Genomic DNA, 16,225 nt, shown 5'->3' on the forward strand with positions numbered 1-16,225 from the left:
CCTCCTGAGAATCAGCCATTTGACAGTCTTCATAACCAACACCACACCTTGTTTTTTTAGATTTTTGTTCAAAAGTCAAAAAAAAGACGTCGGCCCTGCAGGAGAGAAGCCTCTCTCGCCCTTCACCGCTGCAGCGTAGGGAGTACTTTCCACCCTAAAAGCCTTTGGAGAACAAAAAGGATCAGGATGCTGCGGGGCCCTGGTTTCAGCAGGGGCAGAGGTCTATTTTTAATGACAACAAGAGCGCTGCAACAACGTGTAAGACAAGTCCGGGAGAAATATTACCTCTGTGTGGGAGTTTTATCCTCGAGTGTGGAGCATCAAGTCAAAAATCTTTTGTTCAACTAAACTGATTCCATCCTTTGGTTTTTCTGCAGCACATCTCAGTTAAGCATGAGCAGCTGTTCTTTTATTCTTAATTTATGATAAAAAGTAAAAGAGTGTTTTCATGCATCTGTGCACCTCTCTTGTGCATTTATTACCCTATAAAGAGGCAGCAGGAAAGTCTAGGTCAGTGTTGGGGTGAAGCCCGTCAAACCGGGGTCAACAAGCAGGAGCAAATCTATTATGAGGATGTGAAAGAAGAGACTTTCTTTTCTGTGGGTCTGCACCACGCTGACCCCTCCCCAGAGTCCCGACAACCGAGCTGCATGTGAAATAAACAGAAGGACTATTAATACTCTTCATATGTGTACATGGAGATATTTTTGGTGCAGGCTCGGCTCCCGCTGGCTGGTTTCTTCTTGAGGATTTTATATTTGTTGATTTCACTTTATCTGACAGTCTCTTTCTCTCCCTCTGCTGAATCTTTCCCTGCATGACGCTGCAGGGTTTAAGGCTCGGTGCAACACGAAAGCACAAAATATACGCCTCGAGATCGATGATGTGGGTTTTCAGATTTTTGTTCTTTTTTTTTAAACGTCTTTCATTTCTTCTTTAAAGACAAAGAAATCTTTAAACATCCACCTAAATCCCAGCATACAGATGACTAAACTGTTAATGAATAAATGCAAAAATACATACGTGGCTGATATATATAGACAAAAAAATATGAATTAAGTTGATGAAATGTTACCGTATTTTCCGGACCATAAGCCGCTACTTTTTTCCCACACTTTGAACCAAGCGGCTTATAATGAGGTGCGGCTTGACTGAAGATTTTCCTTCACCCACCAGGGGGCGCTTTAGCAGAAAGTGAAACAGGTGGAAGTCAAAAGTGGAAATCGAAGAAAGTGCTCATTTTCATTTAGCACGTGCAAGCAGCCGGCACGACGAAGAATTTTTTTCAAATCCATACCCCCTCATCATAGTATCTACACGTATGAGTTCATATGATGTCGCATTTCCTTTCTGGAACTGCGCTGCTCTGGGTGGCTGCATGTTGGAGTAGCTCTGTTGACTATATGTAAGTTTTGCCTTTTTTGGACATTTTTTCTTCTAGTTTCTCAAGAAAAACTGTATTTTTTGACATTTTACTTTTCTGTTTCTGGAGCTGTGAAACTTGGAGGATTTTTACTACAATTTTTTCACTTTTTGAGCATTTGTTATTATGTGTAACCATGGCAACAGCCTGGTTTACAATCGGAAGCAGCTGATTAACATTGGAAAGGCTGAAATAATACCTCAACTGAAGCCACAAATCCCAAATGAGCTAAAACGCAAGAAGCGTGGGTGCAGAGCAGGAGCAAAACGGAGACAAAGAAAGTGGAAATTCAAACCATTGCTTCCATCGATCATAATGGGCAATGATGCTGGTCAGCATCAGAAGCAGGGAGCTGAAAAGGCTCAACAGCCTAATAAAGGCTGGTTCTGTTCTGGGGACGACTGTGGAACCACTGGAGGAGATAATGCAAAGAAGGATTCTCCAGAGAATCAAGAAAATGATGGACAACCCTGAGCATTCTCTTCACAAGACTGTCCAGCAACGGAAGAGTGTCTTTAGTCAGAGGATTCTTCAGTTTGGCTGCAACACTGACCGCTACTGGAGATCCTTCCTGCCAACAGCCATTGTACTATACAATAACTCTTTGATGACTTGATTATTATTATTATTATTCTGAGCTACTACAGTAATCAATTTCCCTCTGGGATTAATAAAGTATTTTTGAATTGAATTTAAGTTGAAGGCCATCGATGTGGCAGTAAAGGAGGGAAACAGCGCTGCCGCACGTAAGCTTGGCATGAATGAATCCATGGTTCGGCGGTGGAGACGGCAGCGGGAAGAACTCATTCAAGCCAGCTTCACCCGGGGATGATGACAGCAACACGAACAGCGACACTGACATCGCCACAGAAAAGGTATGTGACGAAGCTCTTCTGAGGCCGTTCAACTCCGACACTGAAGAAGAGGACTTTAATGGCTTTAGTGTGCAAGAGGAAGATGAGAGCGAATGACTTCTTCTGGTAGGCAAGTGTGTTTTATTTACTAACCAGGCATGTTTTGTGTGCAGTTTTTATTTTCTAATCATCCAGGGCTTATTAATGCTGTGTCAGTGCTGTTCTTTTCTTCTAAACATGCAAATTACCAGTAATAACATGTCAGTGCTGTTTTTATTTTATAACCATCCAGAAATACGAATGCTATCAGTGCTGTTTTCTTTTCTAAACTTGCAGGCACGTTCACCCATGTTTAAAATTTGTTTTGTTGAATAAAAACAATAACGAAAAAACCTCCGTGTAGCGTCTTTCTGTCTAATTATCTTATGTTATGGCCGTACATGTGCTATGCGCCGGAGACCTGCATGTGGCTGCTGCTGCACCGCGGCTTGTATTTGAGTGTGGCGTGTGTGTGTGTGTAGAAAACCTTTTTTTTGTTGGTGCGGCTTATATTGAGGTGCGCTCTATAGTCCGGAAATTACAGTATATTTGAGTGGCATTCAGTGATAATTACGTGCTCTGTTGAAGACATGTATTTGATTAATTGTGTTTTAGAAAAGCAGGAATTTGGGTTTTTAATGGTCTGGAGCATACAGGGGTGTGTTAACACAACAGAAAAAAGGAAATACATCGGTAACAACCTTAAAAAGCAAATATTACCACCTATCGATCTGCAAAGTGGTACAAGAGTATCAAACTATTCAGAGTCTATATCATACCCCTGAATGACCATTGCATGAAATGTACCATTGTAATAAACCGGTTGCAAAAGTATCATTAGTACCAAATTTGTGTCTTTCTAACAAAACATTTACATTATTTGTCATAATTTTGTCTGCCAACAATTTCAGCCTACGCCACTGAATCCTGGGTTGAATTTATGCAGTTAGGTCATTAATGTCAATTTATTAACTTTTTAAACACTGAATAATGTTTGCATCATTTTTTTAATATAAAAGTAGTTTTATCAGCATTGCATGTGTTACCGTTTGATATTTGCAGTTTTATTCTTCAAAAGAGAGAAAGCAAAGGTCAGAGAGTGTGCACAAAGTTCACGTCTCTGGAGAACTGTGCTGCACAGCCGGAGCAGAGGAGGACAGACTTTCTCCAGTTTCACAAAGAGCAACATCAGACATCTGTATCAACCACCAGAACAGCACCGTGCATGGCTCTGGAGACACATATAGAATTACACCATTGTCTTTGTATCCCTGTCACTGAGGACCGGCTTAATCGGAACTTCCGGGTAATTTTACCAAATCTTCACGATATGCACGTGTCTCCATTTCACTGGGCTGGCCCAAAAGAGCCACTTTCTGGTTCATTTCAGAGACCAACCGAGTACCTGAGCTGGGGTATGGCCTTGAGGAGCTGCTGAGCGGGACTTGAGGTTAATTAATGCTGACTGGTTGTATTTCAGTAGGAAATGACATCGGAACTTCTCTGATATAATTGGTGTTCTGTTGCTAAGCACACGGGGTGTTTCTCAATGCCAAGGAACCTTGCCTTGATGTCTTGGCCCCGCCCTGGTTGCCTAGGAGATGTCATTGAGAGCCACCAAGGCGTGTTCCAATGTTCATGCTGTACCAAGGCGCGTGTTCTCCGTTTGTTAGCTGTTTAGCTAGCTGAGCAAGGATACACGGGAGGTGTCTTGTAGCCTAGCCTTGGTCAAAAATTACCCAGAATACACCACGGTATTTTCAAAAGGACGGCGGATCAGAAGCCGGCAGCTACTTCGGGGACAAATTTCAAGTTTAAAAGTAAGTCAACTAATTTAAAATGTATTTTTTTTAAATCCAAAGAAGTTTTCTATGATTGGTTAGTTGCTCTGTAGTTGCAGCTTCTGTGGCTGGCGGGTAGTAACTCGCTTATATTTGTTATTTAATAAACATATACACAATTTAAAAAGTAAAAGTCTCTTTATATATTTACACTGAAAATAATACGTATAAAATATAATGTTATCTCTCACGTCACGTGACGTTACGTGACCGCCGTAGAGGCCGCAGTCATGTGATGCAAGTCTGTTCCATCTAACCGTTTTCTTTGACCAAGGAAGGACAGTGTCCTCGTAAGCAAAGTGCCTGGCCTTGCAAGACATCGCCTCGCAAGGCCAGGCACCTTGACATTGAGAAACACCCACAGTGATGGGAGAACCCAGGTAAATAAGCGCTTTGGTGAGTCCAGTTGTTGGTTTCGGACTCAGTCGTGTTATTGGCTGAGGTTATTATACAAATGCGAGAGAAACACTTCATTATTTTCTTTTCTTTGTTTTTTCGCAAAATATTTATAGCTATACTGTGTTAGAACATTAAGAGACATAAAAAATGTTTTAAGCTAGCTTGTTCAGCAGGTTTATCATCGTAGCATTAATGTCCGCGGACGCCTTTCAATAATGTTCAGGAGTTAAGCGCTCGCCTCTTAGGAAAGTTGCAGGTTTGAGCCTCGCTCAGTTTGTCGCTATCGTTGTGTCCTTGGGCAAGGCACTTAACCCCCCTTGCCTGCTGGTGTGTATGGCAGCCTCGCCTCTGTTCGAATGCCCCAGGGCAGCTGTAGCTACATCGTAGCTCATCCCCACCAGGGTGTGAATGTGTGTGTGAACGGGTGAATGACTCATTGGAATCTAGAAGGCTCTATAACAAATACAGGTCATTTAATGTCACCAAGTCTAAACAGTCGTGATATGCCGGCATCAAGGGAGTCAAAACGGCTGACAGGACCAAGCCATCGTACTCCCACTGTCTCCGTCCAGTCTCCCCGAAATTCCCCGGAGCTCCAAGAGGAAACATGGCTTAAATCAAAGCTCATTTAAGAAGTACTCAAAAAAAATACTCAGTCAGAGGTAATCCAACAAAACACTGAGATCTCTGGTGGCAGACAGTTTTTTAACTAGGGGATCATTTTCCCTGTTAGTTTGTTCAAGGGAAACAATTTTCACAGGGATTATAACAAGTGCTTTATTATTCAGTGCTGGTGGTTTAGATGGGACCACGCATCCACGTTGTGGTTTCACCATCAGAACTGAGGCAGCATTGTGTGTTGGAGCAGCCAGACTACACAATCAGCCCCGGTGCAGAACACAGAGAGCCCAGTAAAGAGCAGGACTCCTGAGAGTCTCGTGTCTGGACTGGAGGGAGCGTTGTTTTTGCAGGAAAAGGGGTTTCGGAAATCAATGGTTGCATGGAAAAGAGCGCATTACTGCGAGGCTGTGCTTTCTTCCTTTCTTCTGCTTTTCTTCAGAACTACCTACTTAAGCAAAGGCACAACAATACCAGCAACTGTGACTAAATGAAAGTCGAACACGGCACCATTAGAGTAACGCGTTCATGTATAGAAAGTGTTTTTCTTCTCGAGTTGGTTTATTTTATTTTCAAGCAGTTCTATAGTTTACATCATCCACCCTCCGCTCTCAGAAAGGTCACAGAATAAGCCTAAGGGGTCGGGAGATTCTTTACAGCATGGGATGAATTTCTTATCAGTTCATAGAATCCTCTGATCTTCGCTTTCTTGTGCAGAGGTGTGGAATAAAAATGGGGTTCTTGTTAAATAAAAAAAAGACAACTCTGGAATATTTGTTCTAATCCTTAATGAGTTTTATGAACGTTTTAAGTAAAATCAGAGTTTTTAAAGTGGAAATGCTTCGATGTGAAAATGTAAAGAACGTGAAAGTTGCTGAAAAGTTTTCAGAATGCGCGAAATGGGACTCCGACCAGCAGATTCACATTTCTGGAGGGACTTTTGAGTAAAAGCACACAGAAAGCTTGCCCCAAAATTTCTTTCCAGTTTTCTCCTTCTCCCGTCTATCTTTCCATCCTCTCTGTCCGCCTGTCGGTCTCTGACAGCTGAACCCTTTGGACCGTTGCATCCAGGGACCGGCTAGACGAGCGCCTTGAGAGAAGCTCCCAGCACAATTATTCTCCCGGAAACCTGCCGCTCCTGCTGCTCGCCCGTCCTCGTATCTCCACCTCCTCCGTTCACGCCTCCCATGCTTCCGTTCAAAAAGCAGACGCCTCCCTTCTTTTGTCTTGGAAAGCCAAGTTCTTATCTTTTCACCTCCATTGGCCTTCTCTTTCTCTCTTCATATCTCTCCTCTCATCCCTCTCTTTTTTCCCCGCATGGGTGAACAACGTGTAGTGGACCGTTTTATCTCTTAAGATGTTATCACAAACTTTCTCACAAGCTCGGATAAAAAGAATTTACCACGCTCTGTAATTTTATTTCCCCATTCATCCGCTGCGGGAAGACCACGTCTTGCAACTTGATTAATTTTTTTTTTATATTTCCTCCTTCGTCTTTGCGGATTTGGCTCTGATAATCCCCTTGTAATATTTCAAAGTACAGATAAATGTTTTCATTTGCTGGAGATTAAAGGATTTTCTGTATTTATATCCTTTCACTGATCAAATTAGAACCTCTGTGGCTGTTTGTGGCAGTGATAGATCACGCTCTAAACACATCAAAAGAGCTTCTTATCCGATAATGATTTGAGCGTATGAAGATGAGATGTGATGATGCAACATCAGTGAGGAAAAAAAAAAACAAGAAATTTTTTTTTTTTGGGCTCAAAAACATCCTCTTGGTGGAATGGTGGTTGTCGGAGCGGTAGCCCAGAGCAGCTGTGGCTAATTGTAGCTCATCATCGCCAGTGTGTGAATGGGTGGATGACTGTGTTGTAAAGCGCCTTGGGGGGTTGTAGAACCCTAGAAGGCCAGTAAATACAGGAATGGATGACGCACGAGTCAATCGCCGTGTGGGACACTGGAGCCACCTCCAGGACATTAGAGCACGCAGGTCGGATCACAGCAGACCCGGCTCACCCTGGACACAGTCTCTTCGGCTCGCTCCCTTCTGGCAGAAGGTTCTGATCCATTTGGGCCAGAACCTCTCACCACAAAGATCTGCCCACTCCAGCTGCTTTGTTTCAGTCACATGACCCTGTGTTGTGTTTGCACCTAAACTGATTCACTCACACTGACTTGTACAAAGTAGCTGCTTCTCTAATTATTGATTCCCTATATTATTATCATTTCATTGTGTTTATTTCTTAATTCTAATTTTGCTTATTTATTTTTTCTTGCACCACAAACTGCAGAAATTTCCTAATGTTGTGATTCTCGCACATATGGCAATAAAAGCCCTCGGATTCTGATTCTGCACAAACAAGCCTGATTCAGGCTTCTAATTTAACTGTGACTATACATAGCAGAGGGAGTAAAATTCTCACAGGAGGCAGTCCAGTTCTGCTCTCATCTCTAAGCTGCAGCGCCGAGTGTCATGGTCTGCATCCTATGTGTTCTCCAGCCCCCCTCTAGGTTTCTGTGCCCCTGTAGGTCTCCAGCTCCCACCAGGTTTTCCCAGGTTCACTTATTCTTTAGTTTTCTTTGTATTTGTATTATCTAGCTCATTTTTCCCAGTAGTTTCTTAGGTTCAGGTTTTCTTCTAGGCCCTTCCCCACCGGTTTATTAGTTCTCCTTTCCTCCTTAGATCATTAGTTATTTGTCTTGTTCTTCTAGTCTTTAGGTTTGGTTATTATTCATAGGTCATGTTTTATTTCCCCTCCTCAGCTTAGTTTCCTCTCCCTGATTAGTAGATTGATTTCTCCAGGTTTCTCTCTCCCCATGCACCTGCAGCTCATCTCCCAATCATCCTGCCCCGTGTATAAAACCCTGTCTGTGTCTGAATGTGTTGTTGGTCCACAGCGTTGTCTCAAGGTCTCCAGGTCAGCTCTTTAAGTGTTTAAGACGGGTCTCCTGGTTTTTTCATACTAGGATTTTTGGATTTTCGGTTTTGGCTTCCTGCCTTTTGGATTTACTTTTGGACAATCACTCCTAATAAAGGATTTTACGTTTTTCCCAACTCCTGCCTCGTGTCTCCCTGGTTCTGCATCTTGGCTCCTAACCTCCCCCCCTGCTCACAGCGTGACAGAGAGAAGTTCCTACAAAAGAGAAATATAGGAACTGAGCGCTGCCATCAAATGAAGCACTCATTCGCACTTCACGCTCGTTCATCTCTCTGAGAAATACAGCTGGGTGACAGCCTCGAGACGGAAGGAAAAAATAAAAAAGTATGTCTCTATCTCCGTGCACAAGAACTCATGACTCGCTTCACCCTTCGACTGGCCCTCCGTGGCACTCAGTCAATAAACAAAGACCAGCAGAACTTCTTCACCCCCTTCTTCTCCTCATGCTCTCATTTCAAAATCCGCTTTTCACCTCATTACGCCTCATCACACCCTCTCACTCCCCTTCTGCTCCACTTCCTCCTCAAAACTGATTCAAGCAGGAGAAAAAGGTCCAAACTTCTCTGAAACTTTACAATAATCGCTTCTTCTGCTGTCATCCAACTTTGGCTCAGTCTCTGTTTAACCTTTCAAACGTCCTCTTGACTTAAACCCTGGTGCAAAAAAAAAAAAAAAAAAAAAAGGATTTGGGGATTTATTATTTAATCGTGACCCAAATAGTTTCTCTCTTTGCTTCTGTGCTCATGTCACATGTAAAAAAAAAAGACAGATTACTTTGCTGTTTGAGTGGAGTGTGAGGTTGCAAAGGGGGAATGGGACAGAGCTAATGTGGAGAGTGACAGAAGGCTCAAGTGAGGATAATTCTCTCTGACGCGCGGACATGAAGCTGGACTTAAATCACAGGACAGCTCGGCATCGAATCCACGCTTCTCTCTGAAGTCGGATTGTTTCCTACACCTGCTCCGGCGCCGTTTGCTGCTGTTTAACATGCAGTGTGAAATCACAGCACCTGTTTTACAAGGGAGCGTCCCATCAGAACTGCTGCGTGTTTGTCTCATACACAAGCGCCTCGGCTCTTTTATCACGTCAGTTCCCCTTCTCCTCTCACGTCGGCCCTAATTTTGAATAAGCTCGTGTTGCGTTAGCTCCAGAATCACTTCCATGTCGGTTGTGAGAGCGTCAAACCATTTCAGAGCTGACCTTGATGGCAAGAGAGGCAAGGTCCTCTGGATTAGTGATGTGTCGGTCGTGAACGAGCCGGCTCTAAGAGCCGGCTCTTTGAAGTGAACGACGGGAGCCGGCTCGTCATTGGGAGCCGTCCCCTCCCCTCCCCCCTCCCCTTTTGCTTTGGTGAAAGCCACAGGCGATTGGTCAACATGTGTAACTGCGTGTCCAGACTGTCCACACACAGAGCAGTAGGGGCGGGGAAGAGGGAGGATAAGACTCAGACAGACACACAGCAGAGCACATGCGGGCGAAGAGAGACGAGAGGAAATGAGGAGGAGGAATAAGGCGAGCGAGAGAGAGGAGAGTGCGACGAAGACGGTGAGAAAATGAGCGCCAGCAGTCGGAAAGTGGAGATTTCTGAAAGTGTTCAGTTATTAAATCCATAGAAATGATATATATTTTACATATAGCATTTTTTTTACATTAGTAAATCATTTTACATATAGTTTTGCATTATTTTGGTTATAAATGTGCACTACGCAACAGAAAATCTGAGGAGCCACTTGGGAGCCGAAAGAGCCGGCTCTTTTTGGTGAGCTGAGCCAAAAGAACCGGCTCTCTAAAAAGAGCCGGAATTCCCATCACTACTCTGGATGTTACCGCGAGTTTGAGAGTTAAAAACGAGAAGTGACTAAAGTCTCTGCCTTGTTGCGTTGAGACAAAGTTTTCAAGTGGGTGCGCATTCTCTTTGTGGCGGAGAACAGAAAACGTTGCGAACGAAGAGCTTTATTTCCTTTGTGACGGACGTGCCCTCACCACTTTTGCTGTGGGAAACCTTGAGGTAACCATAGCAACAACACATCATCTCAGGTAAATGACTGACAAAAGCTGAGATGAAAAGAATAATATTAAAATATATATTTTCTACCCTAGAAGCTTTGTGTGTTATGCAAAAATGAAGGAGAAATGGATCTGAATGAATGAATCAAATAAAATTATTTATCAGATCTGTTAGAGCAGTTTTTTTTTATTTAGATTTGGTTTCGGTTTCAACCAATCGCCATTTGTCACATCCCACTTTATTGGCTCTCTAAACGAAGCATGCTTCCTTCCATTCTGACTAAACCCACGTGGGGGGTGCCTTTAAAAAGTCAAAGCAAATAAAGATGGCAGAACAAAGGCAAAACACACCGGTGGTCTATAATGAGCATCTAAAAATGACTCCTCTTCGCTACTTTTATAGCAGCAGGCGAGCCCTTGAATAGGAAAAGAATAAGTACCAGTACTCTTCTTAGAACACTGACTGGAGGAAGAGCCCCTCTGACCTCCATTAGCCGGATGGGGCGGGTGACTGCAGATGGCTTTTGTTTGTCTTACGACAAACTGTATTGTTTTCAGTGACTTTAAAGATTTCAACTGATAAACGGCTGGAAAGACTACCAGTGCACATCGTAAGCTACCAAAACATCCCCGTAGAGTGAGGTGGACTTTAAAAGTGCTGGTACAGTGTACTGGTGCTGCATTTTAGTTTCTTAATAATTGTTTTTCATAACTGAGACTCCCATAATGTGTAGAACCATTGACCAGTACTCTGATGCCAACTGGAAACTGCAGTTTCCTTAAAATGTGAACTCTGGATAGTCTCAGAAAACCCCAGCAATAAAGACAAACCCTATTGGTGACCAAAACACATATTATTATAAAGTATTCATTCAAAACCTGATACCATATAAAGTTGGACAACTTTTGTAGAGTAAATACAGCCTCATGTGCTTGGTGTGTGGAATGAACGCGGATCCATGCGGCTGCCGCAAAGACCGCAAATCACCGTGTCAGAGCATTCACACTGGCTGCGGCACAGATCCGTGTGTGGAACTGTGTAATGTTTCTACATGGCTTCTACTTTTTTGAACGCCGCATGTGGATCATCATGAAGTTACATGAGCCAGACAGGAAGTAAGACGTTTGTTTCAGCAAGGTGCATCTGGTTTGTTTCAAAATAAAACCTGTACTGCAGAATTTTAGCCATTTTTTATCAATATTGGCAGCTCCAGTTATTTTTACAGGTTAAACGTATTGTTTCAAATTTCTAATCATTTGGTGCTCGTGTGGGAGCAGATTTCCAAAGACGCTCGGCACACGAACCTCAGTCGGTGTGAACGGCAGAAGCCATACGGAGACTGGACCGCCTCTGTACCACGTTTGTTATGAAACAAGCTTCATCGTGACAAACTGAACTGCATCCCGCTGTGTTCTTCTAACTCAGTCTCACCAAAATAATCATGATTAGCAGCTCTATTATCTGTTTAGTGTAACGTGTTTGGGAAACTCTTTAGGACGTTTAAAGCAGAAGCGTCAGCAGAAACAAGGGGGAGGTTAGACGATGGCAAACAGGTTGTGACATATAAATACCCTGAGGTAAGCTGGAGGACAAAAAACAGCAGGGGACAACAATAAGCCACTGGAGCCATTGTTCGAGCCTCAGAGTTTACTTGTACACGAGCAATAAATCATCCGCTGAGGGGAATCTGTAAAATCTGTGCAACTATCTCAGCTAACAACCTCAGATCTTTTGTGAGCCGGACAAAAAACTCTTCTAAACTTCCATCTTGCTGGTGGAAAATAAACAAGTAACCAAAGGGGTCCTAAAGAGCGCAGAGGGGTCGGAGGGTAATGACTGTTTGGTTTACACGCGCATGATTATGCCTTTTACTCTCGCTCTCAGCAGGGTCGGACTCCCCGTTGGGACGCTGAATCAAAAAGGTCAACAACAAGGGGCTTGTCATTCTGCGGGTTTCCGTGGTAACCACACAGCCCCCTGAGGCCGGCGAGGTCGTTTTCATCACAGAGTCCTACTGGATGAGGCTAATTGCTGTGTTTGTGCCGGTGTCAGAGCTCGGGCGAACTCCCGTCGCAACGCAAATATCAATGAGGCAAGTCAAACACGGGTCCTCATAGAGCCTGAGAAAGAGCCCTGTAGGTGTGTGTGTGTGTGTGTGTGTGTGTGTGTGTGTGTGTGTGTGTGTGTGTGTGTGTGTGTGTGTGTGTGTGTGTGTGTGTTCCTCATCCCTCCTGCTGTAGGGATGGAGAAGTTTTACTGCTCTCTGAAAACATAATTAAACAGTTTTCTACTTTGTTATCGGTTTAATTATCACGTTTTCATTTTCAGGATTTACATCACAGTTCTCACTTATTTCTGCAAACTGAATCTTATTTTCTTAAAGTACCACATAAACTAAACTCTTTATTTGTTGCCCAACAGGCATTAAATCACATTATCCAGGCTCAACACTTTTTGTGAGCTTACTTCTCTCTCTTTTATCTTTCTCTGCCTTCCCCCCTGAGGTATTTTAGCATCTAAAGTCCAATAAAAGCCCCAGACACCGCCAGTGTAAAGTAATTCCAGCACCCAGACGAGGGTCACTTATTTCCTCTGGTAAGCTCAGTGTGATGGGTAGGATGCGAGCTGAGGCACCGTGATGAATCTGAAGATTCAAAATCAGATGATCCTGCGATCAAAGCAAACACAGAGCTGCACAAATCTCACGAAGAAGAAAAACTGCACGCCTCAGGCTTGTGAAACATTAATAAACAGATCATTTAAAAAACAATTGTGTTTTTTAATCAATCGTGCAGCAGAGAGCTTTGGGGAAAATTCTGCACCTTTCCCTTTTTTGCAGCAATTAAACCATTATTTATAAAGAAATATGCTTTTGTTTTATTGTTGCTTTATCAAGTTAGGATTAAAAGGATTAAATCTTAAAGAAAATGTGGAAGAAGCAGATTTATAATAAGAGCTTTTAGCTGCTTACAATCAGTTCCTCATAAGAATTCTGTTTTTGACCTTTAAACACTGCAAACCACGTTCAAAGGTCATGATCGAATAATTAATTGATTTTATCAAGGATAACGAAGCAAAAGTTTATCCTCAAAACCTTTTTTTTTTGTGAGAGCAGAAATGCATCCTGTAAAACCTCAGAAAGCAAGTTTGCCATCCTTTTTACTACTTCGCCAAGACCAAAATGAACATTTAAAAACATGATGGTGGTGAGATGATAACAGAAGTGGAGGATGGAGATGTTAGAAGCAGGAAAGTCAGCCAAACACAGCTGTGAGCGAGCTGATCTAAACGTTTCAGCTCTCTGATTCCTGATGGCTGCACTCTGTGAGCACCACCAAGTGGACAGAAATCCAGGTGTGGAAATGCAACTAAAACTTCTGAAACTGCTCGTTTCTGTTGTAGTTAGGGACTGGCGCGTGCTTACTGGTGCATGCTTGTGTATTCTCGTCATGTAACAACATTTAATTTAATTCCACTAAATCCTGCACAGGTCATCTGGATCTGTGTGGAAAGGAGGAAAGCAAACTAAGAGGAAGATTTGCTGAAGTCTGTCATGATAAAACATAAAACAGACAACATCAGCTCGTGGTTTAAAGAGAAGTCTGCGTCTTACCAAGCAAGGTGGCCAACTCCCGTTCATCTAGCAGGGCGCGCAGCTGCGAGTCTTGTCCCGGTGAGGAGAGTGTTGGTGGGTTAACGAGGACCTTTGGGTGAAATATCCTCTCTGCTTTCTGAAAACACCGACCCTTGTGAAACAGAAACGCCTCCCTATGCGGTTCCCTGCGGAGAGATTCCTCTGCGCTCGGTCCCTCCGGAGCTCCGCGTGCCCTTTCTGCCCCGCGGGGAAAGAAGCGCTCTGCGCCGGTGGCTCCTCGGCGCACGGTCTGTAACCGGATACCGGGCTAGACTGTCGCGCTGCGCCACACGCCGTCAACCTTTTCTTCCTTTTTATGCCGAGGTGAGGAGGAGGGAAAGGGAGAGAAATGCAAAAGTTTCCGTGCGTGTGTGTGCAAAACACGCAACCAGAGGAGCTGGGCTGGCTCCAGCGTTCACTACGCTGCGTTTAGTTACAGCTGCGCAGCTCAGGAACAGCGTTTTGTTGGCCGACGAGGAGCTGCGCATCTCTCTCTCTCTCTCTCTCTCTCTCTCTCTCTCACACACACACACACACACACACACACACACACACACACACACACACACACACACACACACACACACACACACACACACACACACACACACACACACTGGCACATCCAGTAGAAGCGAAGAGACGGCAGCGACAGCTACACAACTGTGCTGCAGGTGCAATAAATAATAAATTTGACTGCAGCAACAAGTGGAATCATCATAAAAGTGATTTGTATGGAGGTATATGTGGTGCAAAAGTATGATTTGACATCTATTAGTTACTTTGTGTGAGTTAGAGGTCAATATAAGCATTTCATTGTTGCATGAAACACTTCAGGAGTCCCAGTAAGGTTTTCTTTTTCTAACTAGCAGGCGATGACGCACCTTTTTAAAAGCAAAATGCATCAATAATCTTTATGTCTCTGAATTGGTGTTGGTGTTATCTTTGGCCAGGACATGTCATTCAAATCCCACGTTAAACAGGTTTGTAGGATTTCCTTCTTCCACCTTTGAAATATTGCTAAGATTAGAAGCATCCTTTCCAGGACTGATGCTAAAAAACTAGTTCATGCATTTATTACATCAAGACTGGATTACTGTAATTCATTGCTCTCAGGAAGTCCACAGAATGTAGTTAAAAGTCTTCAGCTTGTCCAAAATGCTGCAGCTAGAGTTCTGGTGAGAATTAAAAAGAGAGATCATATCTCTCCTGTCTTAGATTCCCTACATTGGCTAGCTGTTAAATTCAGAATAGATTTTAAGAGCCTCCTTCTCACATATAAAGCTCTTAATATGTCTAACATCAATGAACTGATTGTTCCATATGTTCCTAACCGAGCACTTTGCTCTCAGACTGAAGGTTTACTGGTGGTTCCCAGAATATTTAAAAATGGGATGGGAGGCAGATCTTTTAGCTATCAGGCTTCTCTCTTGTGGAACCAGCTCCCAGCTTTAGTCCGTGAAGCAGACACCTTGTCTACTTTTAAGACTAGGTTTAAAATATTTTTATTTGATAGGGCCTATAGTTAAAATCTGATGTTAGCCTAGATCTGGACAAGTGGGGGAGTACAGGGAGGTGGAGTTTACAGTCGGTAAAGACGTCTCTCCCTTGCCCTGCCTCCAACATGCCTCCATCTAAAGACTAGGTTATCCAGAGTTATCTCTGTAGTTATGCTGCTATAGGCTTAGACTGCTGGAGGATACACTGACCACTTTCCACACTCTACTACTTTCTTCTACAGTCTGCTCTTTAACTGTATTATTTTCTGCTATTTCAGCTGTTAACTTTATTTTCTCTCTTAAGTGTTTTTCTCCCCAGAAGAAGCTACAATGATGTTCTGCTGAGCTGTGGTGGCCTCATGGAGGGGGCCATCGTCTAGCACACTGCTGCTAACCACTTAAACATTCTCCCTCTCCTGATAATAACTTTTTACTTTCCTTGACATTGAATGTGCTACTGCTAGTTCACCTATTTAATTAATTATAGATTCACTAGGATAAATACAATAAATTTTATCTCTTACTAGAGCTGGACAATAATTCAATAGTTCAATACATCTATCGATAGACATGTGGTGCGATAGAAAAAAATGGGTCGATAAAAGGTTGATAAAAAAGTTTCCTTTTTTCTTTATAACCTATCAGGTAGCAGCATACTAGACTCACTACTTATTCCTAACCAGTCAAACCCACAGACTCGGAACGCTACTTCACCAGGCCCTCCCCTCTCAAACCAAAACAGAGCATGTGTCACACCCTGTCTTGTCTCCCCGTTCTGTTTAGTCATGTGTCTCTGTTAATTGCTCCCACCTGCCTCTCGTTTTCCAAACACCCAAGCTCCCAGCCCTCATGTATTTAAACCCCTTCAGTCCTGTGTCTCAGGTTGGTTCATTGTTTCAGTAGTCCAGCATGTTCTGTTATTAAAACCCTTTTGTTAAACCGTTCCTGCTTGTCTGCCTGCCTGCCTT

The 16,225-nt window shown here is 43.3% G+C and overlaps 1 protein-coding gene across 3 annotated transcripts in view; it reads right to left on the reverse strand.

Moving 5' to 3' along the window:
- The window catches only part of sema5a (sema domain, seven thrombospondin repeats (type 1 and type 1-like), transmembrane domain (TM) and short cytoplasmic domain, (semaphorin) 5A), a 207,564-nt gene extending 193,545 nt beyond the window's left edge, over positions 1-14,019 (reverse strand). For 2 of the 3 annotated variants that reach the window (XR_001572682.3, XR_001572681.3), the window contains exon 1: positions 13,738-13,913. The gene's annotated coding sequence lies outside the window, so the exon portion shown is untranslated. Of the gene's footprint in view, positions 1-13,737 lie in introns of all 3 variants that reach the window. The other variant, XM_015955301.3, reaches the window with a different exon arrangement.
- Positions 14,020-16,225: the final 2,206 nt, after the last annotated feature.

The sequence above is a fragment of the Nothobranchius furzeri genome, chromosome 7 (genome assembly GCF_043380555.1).
Source record: "Nothobranchius furzeri strain GRZ-AD chromosome 7, NfurGRZ-RIMD1, whole genome shotgun sequence".
Lineage (NCBI taxonomy): Eukaryota > Metazoa > Chordata > Actinopteri > Cyprinodontiformes > Nothobranchiidae > Nothobranchius > Nothobranchius furzeri.